The sequence below is a fragment of the Coturnix japonica genome, chromosome 1 (assembly GCF_001577835.2).
Source record: "Coturnix japonica isolate 7356 chromosome 1, Coturnix japonica 2.1, whole genome shotgun sequence".
Classification (NCBI taxonomy): domain Eukaryota; kingdom Metazoa; phylum Chordata; class Aves; order Galliformes; family Phasianidae; genus Coturnix; species Coturnix japonica.
In genome coordinates this window covers 111,797,290-111,814,707 of record NC_029516.1, presented here as the reverse complement: position 1 = coordinate 111,814,707, position 17,418 = coordinate 111,797,290, and the positions used below count along the sequence as shown (strand labels likewise).

Here is a 17,418-nt window from a genome sequence, read left to right as displayed (position 1 = left end):
TGAAACAGTTTAAAACAGAGAGTCCCTATGGTAGCAGCAAAAATGCCACAAACGATTCACTTCCTGACTCACAGACCCCAGCTTTTTGATATATTTATACTACAGAACATCTCCATCAGTACATGCTTTAGTCATGTCTTGCTGTTCTGTTCAGAGTCCCAACAAAATGCCACTCACAAACACACAGGAAATAAAGAAGATCACCCAGCAGACCCTTATTTAATGAATCCTTTCTTAAAAATTAGTCATCCTTCTATCACAAAGAGCAATCCATATGGAAACCTGACAGCTCTTCCGGGAATATGGTGTACTTTTCTAACTCTCAGTCATCACTTCTCTCCCAGTTCCCATACATAGAATACAGCATCTATCCAAATTATGAATTCCTTAAGTAAATAAATAAACAACACACAACTTTAGGGAAGCAGCTTTAAAAGCAAAGCTGGATGTTACCACATGACTGCAGTCTCAGAGAACACAGAAGAACAAAGAACAGAACCAGAGGAGCTCAAAAGAGTTGAAAAGGCTTTTGATTAGAGAGATAAAAATAATCATTGAACCTAGCTAGGTTTTTGTCAAGAACAGGTTTTCTCACTGAAAAAGCAGCTACAAAACAAGGAGAAGGTGCACTGTTACCTGTGCCTTCTTGCCATGTCTCTGCCTGCAGCCCCTGCACTAAGCTCCTGCCTGGCCCATGCCAGGACAGACCACAGCTTTACAAGACATCAAAGCAGGGATGTAGATAAAACAGCAACAGGAAAATACAGATTGTAGCAGGGAGGCTGGCAAAACACTCAGCAATACTGGCTGGTATTTCACGTGCCTGCAGCCACAGCTCCAAGTGAAATATGCACAGCCGTCAATCACACAATCAGAGAATGGTTTGGGTTGGAAGGAACCTTACAGATTCCACACTGGGCCATGGGAAGGGCAGGGCTCATGTCCAGCTTTTGGTCCATCATCAGGTTGAGCAGCCCTTCAGCATCAGCTGACTGGGTTGGCAAAGGCTTCAGTTTGCCTGTGAGAATTCAGCTTTCCAAAATCTGTGCAGCATTGATGCAGGCCAGTGTATGACTAACAGCATCATGGCTGTGAGCCGTGATGGATGCTGTCACCCTCGCAACACAACAGAAACAGTAAGATTGCCAAGTAACATAAGTGAAAGTAATTTGATCTCTTTTCACCTGCCAAGCAATCAATTACTGGAAAAATTAACTTGTTTCACAGCAGCTCATGAGCAGAACTGAGCTAACTTGCATCACAAGACGCATCAATGAATTCAGGCAGTACTTTGGGATGAGACAGCAATGTCATTCTGGGCTGTCCTGTGTGGGTTCCCATCAGGCAACTTCAGCAGTAAACCAGACAGGCACAGTCAAGCCAAATTCCTTCTGTTCCAGATGGAGGAAACAAAGGTAGAACCAAAGCTACCAAATCCAGCTGTTCCTTCCACATGCACCTTCTCAGCTGCAGCTGTTGCCTTCAGTCACCAGCATGCAGCAAACCTCACAGCATGGAGCCTCCACACAGGAGCCTCCACAGCCTTTGTAATACCGAGTAATGCTCAGTGGTGCTCAAATAACACTAAGTTAGCAGGTAACAAATGGAGTGTGTTGTACCTCCATAAACCGCAATAGAGGCACAGATGGATACAGAGAAATACACAACTTGCCAGACTCAGTCCATGGTTAATAGCAGTAATCCAAGGGCTTTATAAGAATGTCAAGGCTGACTGTCTATTACGGGATGGTGCCTAAACGTAACATATGTGACAGTAGGTTTGTTAATTGTATTTTATCAGTGATTTTAAGATAAATCCACCATTGGTTAAGTCTTAGGATTTCAAAAATACACATTTATGACTCAATAGATTAAAAAAAAAAAACAAAAAAAAAAAAAAGAAAACCAAAACCATCGCCTGGAGCAAGAAAGCAAAATGACTAGAGAAGAAAACAGAAGAAAATTTCCCCTTCCCTTAAAAAAAAAAAAAAAAATAGAAGTAAGAAAACAACAGGACAATTAATGACTATAGAAAACGACAAATCTTAATCTCTTCTGAAATTTCTTCTGTTTTTCGTTGTTTTTTTGCCTGTTGGAAGTCTCACATACTCCTCTCCTCCACTGGGTGGCATTACTACCTAGAGCTGCAGCGCTGGACTATAGAAAGATGTCAGAATGAAGTAAAGTCTCACATACCTTCTTGATCTCAGTCCATGGAATTACACAGTTTTCCTGAGAAAGCCATCCGAGCTAGTCTGCTGACATGTAAAATTGCGACTTTTGAGCTAGATAATAGTTCTGTCTGACAGTTTCAGAACAAAGACTGTTGTAAAATACTTCTTACAGATTGATTTAATTCATACTATTGATTTTGGCAATGCTGAATCACATACATCTCTTCAGAGAACAGATTTAAAAGGGAGGGATTCATATATTAAAAGCACACAATTGCCATCTGTGAAGCAGAAAAATACAGAATAAAATTAGATATGAAATAACTCACAACTTCTGGGTCTGCATCCCCACAAATCCCATCATCAAACTGCCCCTTCTTTTCCTATCCATGTACCGAGGCCCAACTATCCACTTCCTTCTAGTAGAACTAAAGTGCAAGTGACAAACCTAAGTTGACTGAAATGATGTACACTTGGATGCCGAGAAATACTTTGGGTCACAGCAACTCAGCACTTCTAGGAAAAGCACAAGAAACAGCAATAACTGTCAACAATCTTTTTTTCCCTTTTAGAATGATAAAAAAGTAAGAGATCACAAAGAGAAAATGAAGGGATCCAGAGTTATTACGAGTGAATCCATATATGCAAATATTATCAGGAAAAGATTCATATAATGAGAAGTTTCAGATGTGTTTTAAGTTTCATTTTAACCTGGTTTGATCATAGGGCCTAGACCACAATTCCTTTCCATTTGCTGTCTTATCTAGTCTTTCTTAAAGACACCAGTCCTGCTTCTTCCATCCCTTTCACCCAGAAAAGCCATGGCTAATTCCTTAAACAGACTGTCTTTACGTGCACATACAAGACCCAAATCATATTAGCCATTCAGCCTTGAAAAACTCACATTTATTATAGGACAAGGAACCATGCACCTTTGATATATCACATGTATTTTATTGCAAAGTTCTTTTCTCTTACTATTGATTTTTGTTCCAGGCCTTACACTAGCCTTGAATGTCTTCACAGCTGGGAGTATGTGCACAGAGGAACCTGACCAGAATGAACCTTTTAGGAAAACAAAAACAAAGCCCAAACTTTCCAGTTTCACTGGAAACTACTATTTACATGCATTGATAGTGATAGGATAGTGGTAGTGATTGGACAAGGGGGAATGGTTTTAAACTGAGACAGGGAAGGTTTAGGTTAGATATGAAGAAGATTTTCACTCAGAGGGTGGTGATGCCCTGGAACAGGTTGCCCAAGGAGGCTGTGGATGCCCCATCCCTGGAGGCATTCAAGGCTAGGCTGGATGTGGCTCTGGGCAGCCTGGTCTGGTGGTTGGTGACCCTGCACATAGCAGGGGGGTTTAAAACTAGATGATCATTGTGGTCCTTTTCAACCCAGAAAGGCCTGGGTTGAAAATTCATACTCTCATTCAGTAATAAGAATGAAACCCCCATCAACCCCTCTTTCCTTTCTTTGGTTAGGGCTTCTTATACAGCACCTTGCTTCTTGTGTTTTTATTTCAGAAAAGTTCATTTGAAAGAGATTATAGTCCAAGCTGACAGGCTTCAGTGTGCCTAGGCTGGCTCCAACCAACCACATTCCTGTCCATCCCCCACACGTGTGACGTGCAGGGCTGCCCACACTCATCCAGACACATAAGCAAGTGGAAGCTCGGGACACAATGCACAGTGCATTTCTGCACCACTGAATTAATTTAAACATGTACAGGAAGAGAATCCTCTCTGCAGAATGATTTCATGGTATGAAGCTGCTACCCACTTCTTCCTTTGCTCCGATATTCTCTCTACAAGTGTGTACATTTCAGGCAAGAACTTGACTGAAGAGCCAAATTTGCCTTTCCCTCAGTCTTGCACTTAAAACCTCCCAACAGAAACAAGGGTTGAGTCAGTCCTTTCATTGCCATCCAGCAACCACATTTAACCTATTTATGTCATTCACAGAGACTTCAGGATTTTTTTTTCTGTTTATTTGTGGACTCCTATAAGTTGTGGTCTTTGTCCCCTAAAAGGAAGCTTGAATAGGAGGAATGAAATTTTTTAAGTAATGATTGTTCCTTTTAATAGCAGCAAGCTATGAATTTTCTTTATGCCACCAGGGACAAAGTTAGTTTCATAGCATGACTAATGGGTTAGATCAAGAGATCTGGAAGAGAAAAACAACCAGAAAAAGGTAAATGGCAGCCATGGAGGCCAAATGCACCAACAACAGATGAAACTGCAATTCAACTATGTTTTTCAAAGTACCTTATGTGAGAAATTTCTATGTATGTAAGTTCAGTTCTGTTCATGTATTTGGACACTAGTTAGGGCAACATCTTCTTGCTTCTTACCACATCAGACAGCCACATAAAAAAAAAAGCAATGCCAACTGAAGGACTTGCTCATATGCTTACCAGCCAATGTAGAAAATGTTTCTTCCTCCCTGTTTCTCAGTCCTATCTGCAAAGAGTAGAGTCCTGCTGCCAGGTTGTGTCAGTACTTCTGACAAACATGGGTAGCAGAGCCCGATTCTGGTCACACTGATGCAAATGATTCCATCCACTATGCATGCAGTTGCTCATTATTTTAATGAGTGTACAGAATGAGCAATTTTCAGCTTCATGTGACGCATCATGTACAAATTAACAAGCAGAAGACAAACCATCTTGCTAGGCTGATTCATGTGCAGTTGCAGCTGTAGGGCTTTGTTTCAGAAGCGTATTTATTTCTTGTCACCTCCAAGAAAGGCTGGATTTAAGAAGCACTCGGGCCAATAGTTCTGAGTTGCCTTTTTCCTCACATGAGGGATTTGCAAATAATCCTACAGCCTTCTGACTTCTCCAGATATGTGGGCTACGTACACACAAGAGAATTTACACTACTATTAATCACTGTATTTTCTCAGTGATTTGTTAAAGTACAATGGCAACAGAGGATTCCATACAATCTTTGATTATTTCCCTTGACAGTTAAATGCAAATCCCATCACAAGTTTTTGGGTGAGTTAAAATGTATGGGAGATGTATCCCACTTCACAGTAGAATTAATCTCTGCCAGGCTATGAATTTTCCATCTACGTTACTCCTCCATCTAGAACAATAAACACAGTGTCACCTTCTCTACTTGTTCCTTAGCCTTGTGCTCAGCTGTGGCAGAACTCAGCACCACAAAAGGCCCAACTGGAAAATCTTGACATCCAAGATGTACCCTAGCTGAGCCCTTCCAGGAATGGCTACCTAACAGAGCTGACAAACTGCTGTCCTTGAAAGGCAAGCACAGGTTTGCCAATCTCTTTCAGTGTTGCAATGTCCTTACCATCAAAGAAAACTTAAGGCTTAACCTATCTCTCTGTCACTCTATTTTTGTGTCTTTTTTTGTTGTTGTTGTTTGTTTTGTTTTTGTTTGTTTGTTTGCTGAAGTCTAAGCAGAGCAAATCAGAGCAGGCAGGCTGATTTGCAAGTTTTGTATACAGCACCACAGTTCATGCAAACTGGTTTGCTGTTTGCTTCCCATAGATCTAAGTCAGCAATAAGCACTGCATCTTCCTCAGCAGCATGGCTGCCTAACAGTTCATCTCCTATCATGGGGATAAGCTATTGTCTGCTAATAACCAAATACAGTATTTTGCACTTGACCTTTATCTTATTTCAGACCTCTCTGTTCAAAATAAATTAATTTTAATCCCGTCCTTCAATGTTTGCAGATTAATTTCTATCTCAGTTTGGCACTGGCTATGCAGCGAATAAACCCTACTCCATTTTCCAAGTCATTAATTAGAAATGATAATTAATTTTGGACCATGCAAGATGCCTGGCTCACTATATAGGATTGACCTCTTGCTCAGTATTTAATTTCCATTAATTCCAGCAGAGACGGACATGCAGCTTACTGAAGTTATGACGACAGTGCACAACAATCTTCTACATTTCCTAGGATTTTCAAAGTGATATTGAAAAAGAAGACCAGATCTACTCATTTTCCCCTGTGTAGAAAATGAGCCCCAGTCAAAGAAAGGCTTTAGATTATTTTCCATCTATTTCCATGTTCTTATTAGCCTTTCCTTCTTTATATATTCAAAGTCTTCAGATTATACAAGAACTCAGTAAATAAACCTACATTGCCTAGACTGCTTTCTTCTTTCTCTTGTCAAATTCTGATGCCACATTTCTTTCTTCGCATTCTTTTAGGGACAGTCACTAGGAATTTTCATTAAACATCCATCTTGTCTGATCCACAGCTCCATGTACCATTTAAGAACCTGGTAACAATTAGAGAAACAACTTCTAAAGCACTCGCTTGAGCTGCCCTCCTCTTGGTTGTGCTATTTTCCACTTCTGAACCTCACTGACATCAATTCTCTTTCCTTCAGTTGATATCACTGAACACTGATGTATATTTTTCATTTGATCAGTTTGATTCTTTGCTGTACCACCACTGCAGAACAAACGCATTCCCTTATTACATGTATAACGAAGGAACTTCTACGATTGGCATCTTTCTTTTACTGCAACTACGCTGAACATGGTTGGTTTGTTTTCTGGTTTTGGTCTCTTTTTTCTCACTTAAACATTTCTTCATTGGTCTTTTTGTTCTTCTTTTTCCTATTCTTTGTGGAAAACTCATTGCTTACTTCTAACCACCTCAAAAAGTTCGTTATTTGAGTAGAACATTTATCCTGAGTTTGAAATAATGCTTCCAGTTCCTCCACGAAACCACATATAAAGCACAGTGGTTATGCAGGGACAAAGTCTTTTAATAACACATCTCATAATACCTAAATCTCTCTGTCAGCATTTGTTCTTACCCCCATGTCTGCCGGGATGAGAAGAGCCAGCAGTCTGGTAATGCCAAATGAGTCCCTTCTGGCACAGGGACTGAGTGTGAAGAATCTCCTCAGACTCATCTCCATGAAGCTCTGCTTTACCACTTACTGGCTTTTCTGCCCTACCTTTCAATTGGTACACTAATATTTTTCCTTCAAGGTGCATGCAAACAGCCTTCTGTCTCTTGCCCTGCTCAAATGCATTCTAGAAATTGAGAATGTACCCCACCACCAAAACCCGAAAAGCAAAGGAGAAGTCAGTATTAACACTGGTTCTCTGAACCTCAGAATGTCTCTTGTCCCACAAGTAACTTCTGAGAAGTTCTGTAAGAAATTATAAATCAGAAGTATTGATTTCAGGATGGCAGCTGACCTCTCTCACCTTTCTGCTTAACAGCATTCTCTTTTTTTAAGCAAGACAAATTCATATGAGGAAACTGATTCTTGAGTGAAGGCATAAGTAGAGTTCATGTGGCATTCTCCAGTCAGCAGTAAAAAACTCCCATTGACCTCACCCGGTTCCCATGCCATCTGACAGCTGGCACAGCAGCAGGGAACATCACCATGAGTCAGTACATAAAGCCACTGAGTGTACCTAAGGAGATGCTCTGTGACTATGGCCAAATCAGTTTGACCTTCCGTGCTGTAACACCAAGGTCAGTGCTGTACCCAAAGGGATCCCAGCAGGAGGGTGGCTTTGAAACAAAGCTGAATGAAAAGCAAACTGTATCAGTCAAACACATTCTAAAGGACTTCCTCCAATAGCTGCCATACAAACCAATGGACTAGGGGGCAGAAAACAAACATACAGGATTTAAAAATTCCTGCCCCAGAGAATGAGGACAGTAAGAGCCCTCACTGCCTGTCCCTCACTAGAAGGATCTTTTGTCAATAGCAAACAATTTAGGATGCTATTACTTAAAAGTAAAGGGCATTTCTCAAGGGTTCAAGCATTATAAGGGATGAGTTTGCAAAGGTTTTTGAAGAATCATCTTTCCTTTGTCAGACTTTTCTTGTTGAAGTGATTTAGCACTTCAGCAATTTACAATACTTTCTTTTTAGAAATTACCCACCTTTGGTGACTGTCAAAAAATTAAGGATTCTGATGATACAAAACCAAGTCTTGACTTTATATCAACCTATTCATTCTTGTCATTTTGTGAAACAGATTTTTAAAAATACTAAAAAATACCCCAAGGGCCCACAATTCTTCAGCATAAAATGCTCTTTTTGCAAAGCTTTTATCTTACAAAGTGTCTCTGTTTCAAGAAGATGCTCATTTCCTACTCAAAGACCAGTCCTTGTCATCAGTTTATAAAATGGATTTTCTAGCTCTTTCAAAGTAAGATTTTTTGCTTTGCAGTTTTCTAAATCAAGGTAGTACTGCTCAGTCTTATCTGAAGAATATATATAGTAAGCTCCCTTACCATGCCTTATGACCTGCATCACTGGAAATCTCAGAAAACTAAAATTTAGTGCCTCTATTCTATTCTGTACAGCAGAAGCACATATAAATAACTCACTCTAACGAGCAGTGAATTAATAGCTTCGTCTTCCCTTTTCTTACTTCAGCTTCCCTTCTCTTAAACATTTTCCTCTCTTATAGTCTTCCCAAATGTGGATGTATCCGTAAAAGACTGTCAAATGGAGGAACTCAAATACAAGCTTTTTTTTTTCACAAGTATCATGGACAGATTCAGATTCCACTTGAGTTTCTTGGGCAAATGGACTTCTTAGCTTAGCCTGCACACTCATAAAACACTGGAACCCTCACACCAGGGAGAAACCAGTTACCACTACAACAGCTGACGGTGCTGGAATATACATGTCTCATACACAAAAATGATTTATGTGGGCAATAAACTCTTAAGCAATTTATCCTTTGACGGTTGGCTCACAATTCCCACTGGTATCATACGCACTACGGAAACTATGATAGATAATCTGTTAAAAAAGTGCATCTGTTTCTTATGCAGTGTTTCCAGCATTAAACCAAGCTTGAATTTAACAAATAAGTCTTTCTAGTATGGGATCGTTTCATAGATAATTCTTCTCCCCAGTGACCCCAAATGCTTTTATATTTTCCATGAGCAAATCAGTGTTTACAGTCAGGCTTCCTCTCTTTCTCTTCTTGACGGCAGCTCCTTTTTGTAGAAAGCTGCAAGATTTTAAAATGTGAAAAATACTGTATGAGAAAAAGTTTTCCTTGCTTTCAGAAACTTAGGGACTGTCATGATAGCTCACCTGTAGACTTGAGGCACAGCCAGAAATGTGCTATAGGGAATAAAATTTCAGCCCTGACTCGTTTGTCACCTGAACCCAGAGTTAAAATTACTATCACATCTTCTTTAGAGTAGGTCCTGGAAAATAACATGGTAAAGAAAAGGGGTGATCGCAAGTAAACATGTGTAACTTGCCACAATAGATGTGCGGTCTCAAGTCTCGTGCATAATTTCTGCAAAGAGAAAAGGTCGCGTCTAAGCCTGGAAAATTTCTGACTGTGCCCCTCTTGTATTCCTTCAGTATCTCAGTTTAACAAAAACACCCACACATATATACGAAAGATCTGCTTCCATATTAATGAGTAAAAGTATCGTCAGCAGCAACCTCAGCTAGACTTCTACAACGGATCAAGCATATTTAATCATATTTAGCATATGAGTTTAACATTTGGCAGTTTTCTTGCTAGCATCGATGACTATTTAGTGACGTACAAGTTCTTCACATAAGCGGTTGACCTTCTAAAACACACATGATGAAATAGATGCTTTTAAGGCAGTCAGGTTTTTTTGCCTTCTTAAAATGCAAGAACAGGACTCTTCTCTTCTCTTCTCTTCTCTTCTCTTCTCTTCTCTTCTCTTCTCTTCTCTTCTCTTCTCTTCTCTTCTCTTCTCTTCTCTTCTCTTCTCTNTCTCTTCTCTTCTCTTCTCTTCTCTTCTCTTCTCTTCTCTTCTCTTCTCTTCTCTTCTCTTCTCTTCTCTTCTCTTCTCTTCTCTTCTCTGCTCTTCTCTTCCCTTTCTTCTCTTCCCTTCATTTCCCTTCCTTTCCCTTCCCTTCCCTTCCCTAGAACATCTGGGGCAGAGAAAACTTCCCAAAGGTTCCCTGAAGATATGGCATTGTCTTACGTTCATGCCACCCTACCTATTCATATTACTGCTAGTGGCGCTGAAGCACCACTGCCAAACACCAAGATGGACTCGGGGTCCTTTCTCCTGAAAACAGCAAAAGATGCTGTTGCCTTCCATTAGCACCAGTTTCCTATTTGGCACTGCCTGGTAGAAGGGTCCACATTGTGGTACCTCACACAAGAGTTGCCTGAGAAAAGACTGACTGATACCTCCCTGGAGCAGCATGGAGAAGATTCAGAGCATCAGGCCTGCATCCAAGGGACAGAGCACAACCTGACCTTGTCAAGGTGAAATAGATTAATAGTATTAATCCTGGACAGACTGTTGATATTTGTTGATATTTTCTTGAGGAAAAGTGACTGTTCTGTACATATTCCAAAAGCAAAGGACACATTTTATTTATTTTTGCCACTCTACAGGAAGAATTTGTTTTATTATCTGTAAGCCAGAGAAGTAGCTTGAAGTTTCTAAATCAAGAAGAGAGTTTTGTGCAATACCAAAGATTAGAGGGAAAGAATAAACACACAATCCCCCCTCCCTCTAAAAAACCCACCACAAGTCTGCAGTGATGGCTTTCCAATGCGTTAACTCTTTTTTGGCCAGATGTCCCAATGTTTCTGGGGATGCAGTGTCAGATAAAACCAGAGTATATACGAGAAAAATTCCTTCACGGGAAAAACACATTGGCAGCACAATCCCTGCTGTGGCCAAAAGCACAGACACTATGACAGGTGACGAAAGGATGTGGGCTGTTGAACAAATGACAGCCAAAACAAATGAGATCTCACAGATCTGTAATAAGGACTTTAACAGTCACGCAAATGTCACTGCTAACATCTACACAGATCATCAAATTCACTTAAAAGTACATCCTCAGTCACAGCAAAGAATAAAACAGAGTCCCAATGCTTGCCAGCTTTAAAGCAAAGCATGGTCTTCTCCCAGATTACAAGGCATCTAAAGATAGTCCTTGAAATGGAAATGGTAAGGCCTTTCCTAGGAAGTACAGAAACCATTATGGCAGATTTCATACAATGGGCCATTATCACTTCCATCCACTTCAGATAATCTAGTTCTAAGAACAAATGTGAAATATGTGTTTATTACACAAAATATTGCTGAAACATACAGATGAATTATATATATATATATATATATATATATATATATATATATATATATATAATTTAAGTAGTTTTCCATGAAGACCTGGTCAGGAGGCTGACACAAAGGTAGGACCAAACACAGCATATCTGAGCTGGTGAAGTAGATGTCTTTTATAGGCAAAACTGGTATTTCCAGGGTACTGCTCCTATCATTCTCTAATAGGTACATGAAGTGTTTATTCTCTCCATCGGAATCACTGAAGAGGCACATTGGGGTGGATAACCCTCATATAAAGATATACATTGCAAACATCTGGAGTTGGATGAGGTGAACTTATACTCATGTATGCCAGTGAGTATACAAAGTTCTTGAGACAAGAAGAGTAACAACAGATCATGCTGCAGGGTAAGCCCTGAGGATGAGCTGTTTTCAAAGGGACGATTCTGGTTGTCAGGTTCCACAATGAAGCTGATGTGTCCTGTTGGGACCAAAGCAGCAGCCACACCACCATGGCTGCCAGCTCAAGCCCATGGCAGAAGAGCAATACTGCTTCAGCCTGACAATGCTAAAATTAGCACTTTATTCCCATGTATTGACTGTCATTTGAACATTTGCTTTCCTTGTCTTTGAACACTTTGCTTTCTTCCATGGAAATCAAAGATTTTGCACTGACCTTCCAAGCAAGTTATTCACTAGAGCCTTATCTAAAAGATGCAGACCTCCAGTGAAAAGGTTCAGCAAGAGACACCACCAAAAGCTCTGATTTTTAATGACTAAGGGATTCAGACGTGACATTTCCTACTCCCAGTTCCATTTTGTCCCTTCACATCGAGGACTGGATTCAATCACCGGCTTATTTTGGCAGGCATTTAATCACAAGGAAAAGTAAACAAAAAAAAACTGGCAAGGAGGCAAGTTCTGCAGCCTGACTTTCCCTTACTCTTCTGCTCACTACAAAGCAGTTCCGTTCAGCTCTGAAACATCAGTACCTACCTAGATACAATGCAGAAAACTCTCATACATCACCTCCATTATGACGAGCACAAGATACAACTGGCCTTACAAGTAGCTTCAAGAAGATATTAGCAGATGCCATTTAAACAAAGCTCCATCCTACCAAAGGTCTTGGAATTACTCTGTTACCCAGTCCTGAGTATGCAGTGTTTTAAAAACACAGGGTTACTGCTTATCTGTTGCCTGAGTCCAAATATTTTGTTTTCCTAAAAAGGGCCTGAGAAGCCAAACAAATCAACACCATTAAGTTTCTTTTGGAAGCTGGAAAGGACTTAAAGTTCAGAACAAATGGGCTTTGCCACATTACAGGAAAAAAGGAAGCAGCAGCAGAAAACGTAACACCAACATCTCCCCAGGAGGATCAGCATTTTTGCATCATGTCTGAGGCCGGAGTTCTTGCCAGTTCCTAATTTCAAATTGTACAAAATGCATTTTCAAAGGTCATTCTTATTAATATATGCAGGGAATTATTAATTCAGTTTAATCAGTTCATTGCATTTATTACTGCCATTGAGTCAAATTCTGTTAACATGGAAGAACTTGCCAAAATGTTTGGATGATACTATAGGAAATTCTAACACTAAATGTTTCATAAGGGAAGGGACCAGAGGCCAGAGAGATGATTTAAAAGCATGTCAGCTAACGAAATGAAGTTCATGAGCATCTGTGAAAAGGAGTTAAAGCAAAACACATAAAATGCAGGAGACAACAGCAGGATTTCGGGTTTAGGCGAAGCTCCTGCGAGACGGAAGAGTGCAAAACTGCACAGAAATAGTCTGTAACTATAATCCAGCAATGACATCAGCAAGAAAACATCATTCCCATGTTTATGTCACCTCCATCTTTATGTCACTGCAAAGCTGGGTGAGTACCGGCAAGGCAGAGATGCATTAAGTGACCATAAGTAATCACAGCCATCAGGCTTGGCTTGCTTGAGTCAGTGCGCAGAAAACTGCATTGCTATACACCCACATCCAAAGGCCATTACCACTAGCAAGGCTGATAAATGTTTCCCCACTCACTTAAGCTGTTCCTGGGGAAGTACAAGTGCACAAGGAGTCCCCCCTGCAGAGACTGGCAAAGGCAAGACCATATTAACATGTGTTGACCCCAACCAGTGCCTTCCTTGGTGCCATGCACTTGCGCAGATCCTTCAGGCAGACCACTACAGAGAGTCCTAGGCACAAGACACCCTCCACACCCTTGCATGAAACCCTCTCCCCTGCCCTGCTTTTCACCCTCCACTACGACAGTGCAGATAAGAATAAGGAGGGGCAGCATCTAGCATCAACACATTGTGCTTCTAACACAGACAAACAGCCCTGACTTTATCTGCCCTGCTTCAACAGCACAATCAAACAGCAGATATTAGAGATATTAACATTTTTAGCTAATGAGGTAGTTTAACCTAAGATTAATCAGCTCTATAAAAATATCAACATTCAATGTGGGAGACCGAGCGGTAACAAACTGCACTGGGAAGCAAAACTGAGCCAGTTATTGGAATGAGCTGCACAGAGCTGCTGGATTAAATGCTGAGGACGCAAGGTATAAACACTCTTGGTGATAGCAGTTTTCTCCATATCTGCATGAACTGGGTAAAATGGCTCACATCGCAGACTACATTCAGCTTAAAAATGTGACATGTTTTTCATACAAATGCTTTCATGAAATATTTTCCTGTTCTCCACCCAATTGTACAACTGTGCTGCAAAAGAGGTTGCTACAAATATCACTGAGCAGTTATCACTAACTTTCTAGATGCTCCCTCCCTGAAATTTGTCCAGCCAAGTGAGTGATTATTTGGCTTAACTACATATATTCAGGACCTCTGAAGGAGCCTCAGCATTAAATGGGGAACTGTTGCCAGCTGGTCCTTAATGGAAAGTGACCTCTAAGACTGGCAGCACCAAAAAGAATGAGCTTTGATGTCAAAGATAAATCTCTTCCCCCCCCCCCCCCAATAATTTAATAACTTAAATAAAATGAAGCCTGACCAGTATCAAACAAATGTTAAGTTGAAAGGCAGTCCCCATTTTGCAAGACAAAAGTACAATCAGTGTGATAATTTGCCACATGAACCCTGTAATGAAAAAACACTTCTCATACTGCAGACCCTAAACATCTATCACTCACTTACATGCAAGCCTTCTTGACCTTGGCCACTTTTAAATGACCAGAAATGACTGTCACAGTGCTCTAGACTCCCTTCAACAAGATTAAATGTGCTCTAGTCCTTTCTGCATCTGAGTGGTGAAAACTTCTATCTATACAGCTCGCTTTAATGCGTTTCTTTAGCCGGAAAAACTTATCTGGATATTCTTCGCTGATTTCTGCTGTCTTCTTATGAAGCAAGGAAGAGCAAGGAAGTTTAGAAACACTTTAACTGTACTGGGAGATTTCCATTATTTTTACTTTTAATGCAGGAGACTCTTAAATACAAAAGAGGTAATTGCAGTCTTTAAAGAGAGATACCAATCTAGGACTGTTCAGTATCTGTATGAACAGAGAACCAATGAGAGCATTTTACATTTCCTATAGCATTAATCAAAAGGGCCACAGCAATTGGAGGCAGCTAAAGCAAAGCATTCAACGATACATGACAGCTAAACTCGAGCTCATCCCTCCTTCTTCCTGTTATTAAATTGTTATGCACATGAGTAATATTTTATTGTGTGCTTCAGAGAATTAATTATAATCATTGAAAGTTTATAAGCAGTAATAACATAAACCATCCAGTTTATCCCCATGTTCAGCATTAGTGTTGGTGGGATCCGCAAATGGGATTTAATAAAACCCAGTGACTCATCTTGGGTATAAGCAATATGTGGAGAGGAAAAGGGATGAACTTTCAGCCTGCTCACTCTACTATTTAATGTATGAAACACTGCAAAATGAAATAATGTTCTGTTATCCCACACAGGAGATACTGCTGAGCAACAATGGTGGGAAGTGCATTAGGCATAAGAAGTTGAAGCTGCGGGGTACCTCTTTGATAAGAACTGATGCAGGAAGGCAACATTATACAGAAAGAAGCAGTCTAAATTTTTGTAACAAATTGTTGTAGCTTATCTGGCTTTACAACTGTGAGCTTCCATTCTTAGAGAACATTATTACAGCATACATCTACTCTCGACCTTTTTCTTAACACATTCAATAATGGCTAAGCACCTCATTTTCTTCTACATGAGATGTGGGCTTATTGCTCAAAACCAAATTCACACACTTTCCAAGGACTAGAATTGACTGCAGCTGTATTTCAACCCATTTAGCCATCTCTGCAGTGCTGTGAAGTTTCCTCTGGGCGTTCTCCATACAGCCTGACCAGGCTTTTCTTCTGTCAAGGTCAGTGTAACATAACTCTTCTGAACCCAAGAGTCAAAAAAACATTAAAACCCTATCAAAATATGAAGAACGGTGCTGCTAATTCTAGAGAGGCTCTTGAAGTGCGCATCTAAATCTGAGAGGATTTATTTAGCACTGTGTAGTCATAGTTTACTGTACTGTACCAAATTCATGAAAATTACCATTTGTAAAACTGATACTGACAGCTGACTAATAATCTGTCTGCTGTAGCATTTCCACCTTAGGCAGGTAAGCCACCAGCTGCAGGGATGATGCCAGCATAAAGAGCTGCACACACCACCACACACCAGTGCTTCTGGCAGCCTTAGGAGGGTTATGTAGAGCAGAGCAGGCTGGCTCCTGCCCTCTAGCTGCTATGGGGCTTAGCATCACCAGAGCATCACAACAGGACACTGGAAAACAACACAATGCTGAAACACAGACACCGTGCCACACAGGTCTTCCACAGGACAGTCACACCTGTGCTTTTAAAACAGAAGTGTCTATTCTACACACAGTTGCCTCGCTGCAGCAGAGCCAGGCTTTGCAGTCGGGATAAGCAAGAGTACAGGTTACTATAGGCTGCATGATGCTATGGATATCCCCTGACTTTAGTGGGCTATTCTTGTTTTAAACAAAATATTGGCTTGTACTCCTCAGTTCTATCTGCCTTTATTAGGAGAGAGGATAAGATAAGCAGTCTATAAATTCAAGTCAGCATTAGTACATGCTTTCCTACTGTTCTCGTGATCTTTCACTGGACAGAGTCATTCCTGACTTAAACGCTGATTTTAAAAGGAACCTGTTGTTCTCTTTAAAATGTCATGCATTCTTGTAATGCCATATAGCAGCAGTGAACAATGACAACCATTTTATCCCTCTGCAACTCAAACTTCACAAACTGAGTTCTACACAAATAATTTAAATAAAACTATGAATCAGAAGTTTTGAATTCTTTTAGGTTCACAAATTCATCTACCCTATTTCTGGTCTACAGGTACCACAGGAACATGTGTTCTCTTGAGTATTTCCACTGGAAAGCATCTCCACTAAAAAGATATTATCTGATAAATGCTAACGTTCCATAATCACGCAGTAATTAAGCCAAAACTAAAATTATTATGACTTGATTGTATTAAAGTGGTTTAATTCTATCAAAACAGTTCAAAACATATTTTCTCTTGAAACTGCTTTTTTTTTAACATGCTACCAAAAATCAGTCAATAAATAAATTCAGATATTTGGCAGCTTTCTAGCTGAGAGGCCTTCTCTCCAGCTACATGTTGAAGGTGATTATAGCAGTAGGCTCATTGGGTTTTGGCACCCATTATCATCTTATCAGAGGTGTGAAATGGACACATAACAGTGTGGCCATCAATATTCCTTCTCTGTCAATGCAACTCTATAAAATTACTTTCATAATTATACTGCAAAGACCCATCACAGTTCTAGGTTTGCTACACAGCAGCTTCCCAGCTTGTACAGTCTGCTGACTCAGGGTGAGCAGCAAAGGGTTGGACACGAGGATAGCAAAGTTGCCCGACATTTCAAACAAATGAAGTGACCTCACTTGGGTCAGTGCTACACAGAAACAAGCCCAGCTGAGGATACCTGGTTTGGTATCATGGATTTGAACTGCTTTTGTCTGAATAACTGCTTGCTTGTTTTTCTTATCCTACAGGAATAAAATGAAAATCAGGCTGACTTTAAAATATACATATATTTGCTGGCACTTGTGCCCTTACTCCTTTAGCTCAGCAAACATTTCAGTCTTTTACTTCATTACTTTAAAGGAATATAATCAAAAGGATAGATAAAGAATT

General features: G+C 40.2%; 1 protein-coding gene across 2 annotated transcripts in view; it reads right to left on the bottom strand.

Moving 5' to 3' along the window:
- ARHGAP6 (Rho GTPase activating protein 6) overlaps nt 1-17,418 on the bottom strand; it is a 281,800-nt gene that overhangs the window by 203,639 nt on the left and 60,743 nt on the right. Inside the window, exon 1 of one of the 2 annotated variants that reach the window (XM_015887072.2) lies at nt 4,594-4,691. The exons of the other annotated variant lie outside the window; for it this stretch is intronic. The gene's annotated coding sequence lies outside the window, so the exon portion shown is untranslated. Of the gene's footprint in view, nt 1-4,593; nt 4,692-17,418 lie in introns of those variants that run through there. 2 annotated transcript variants of the gene reach the window in all.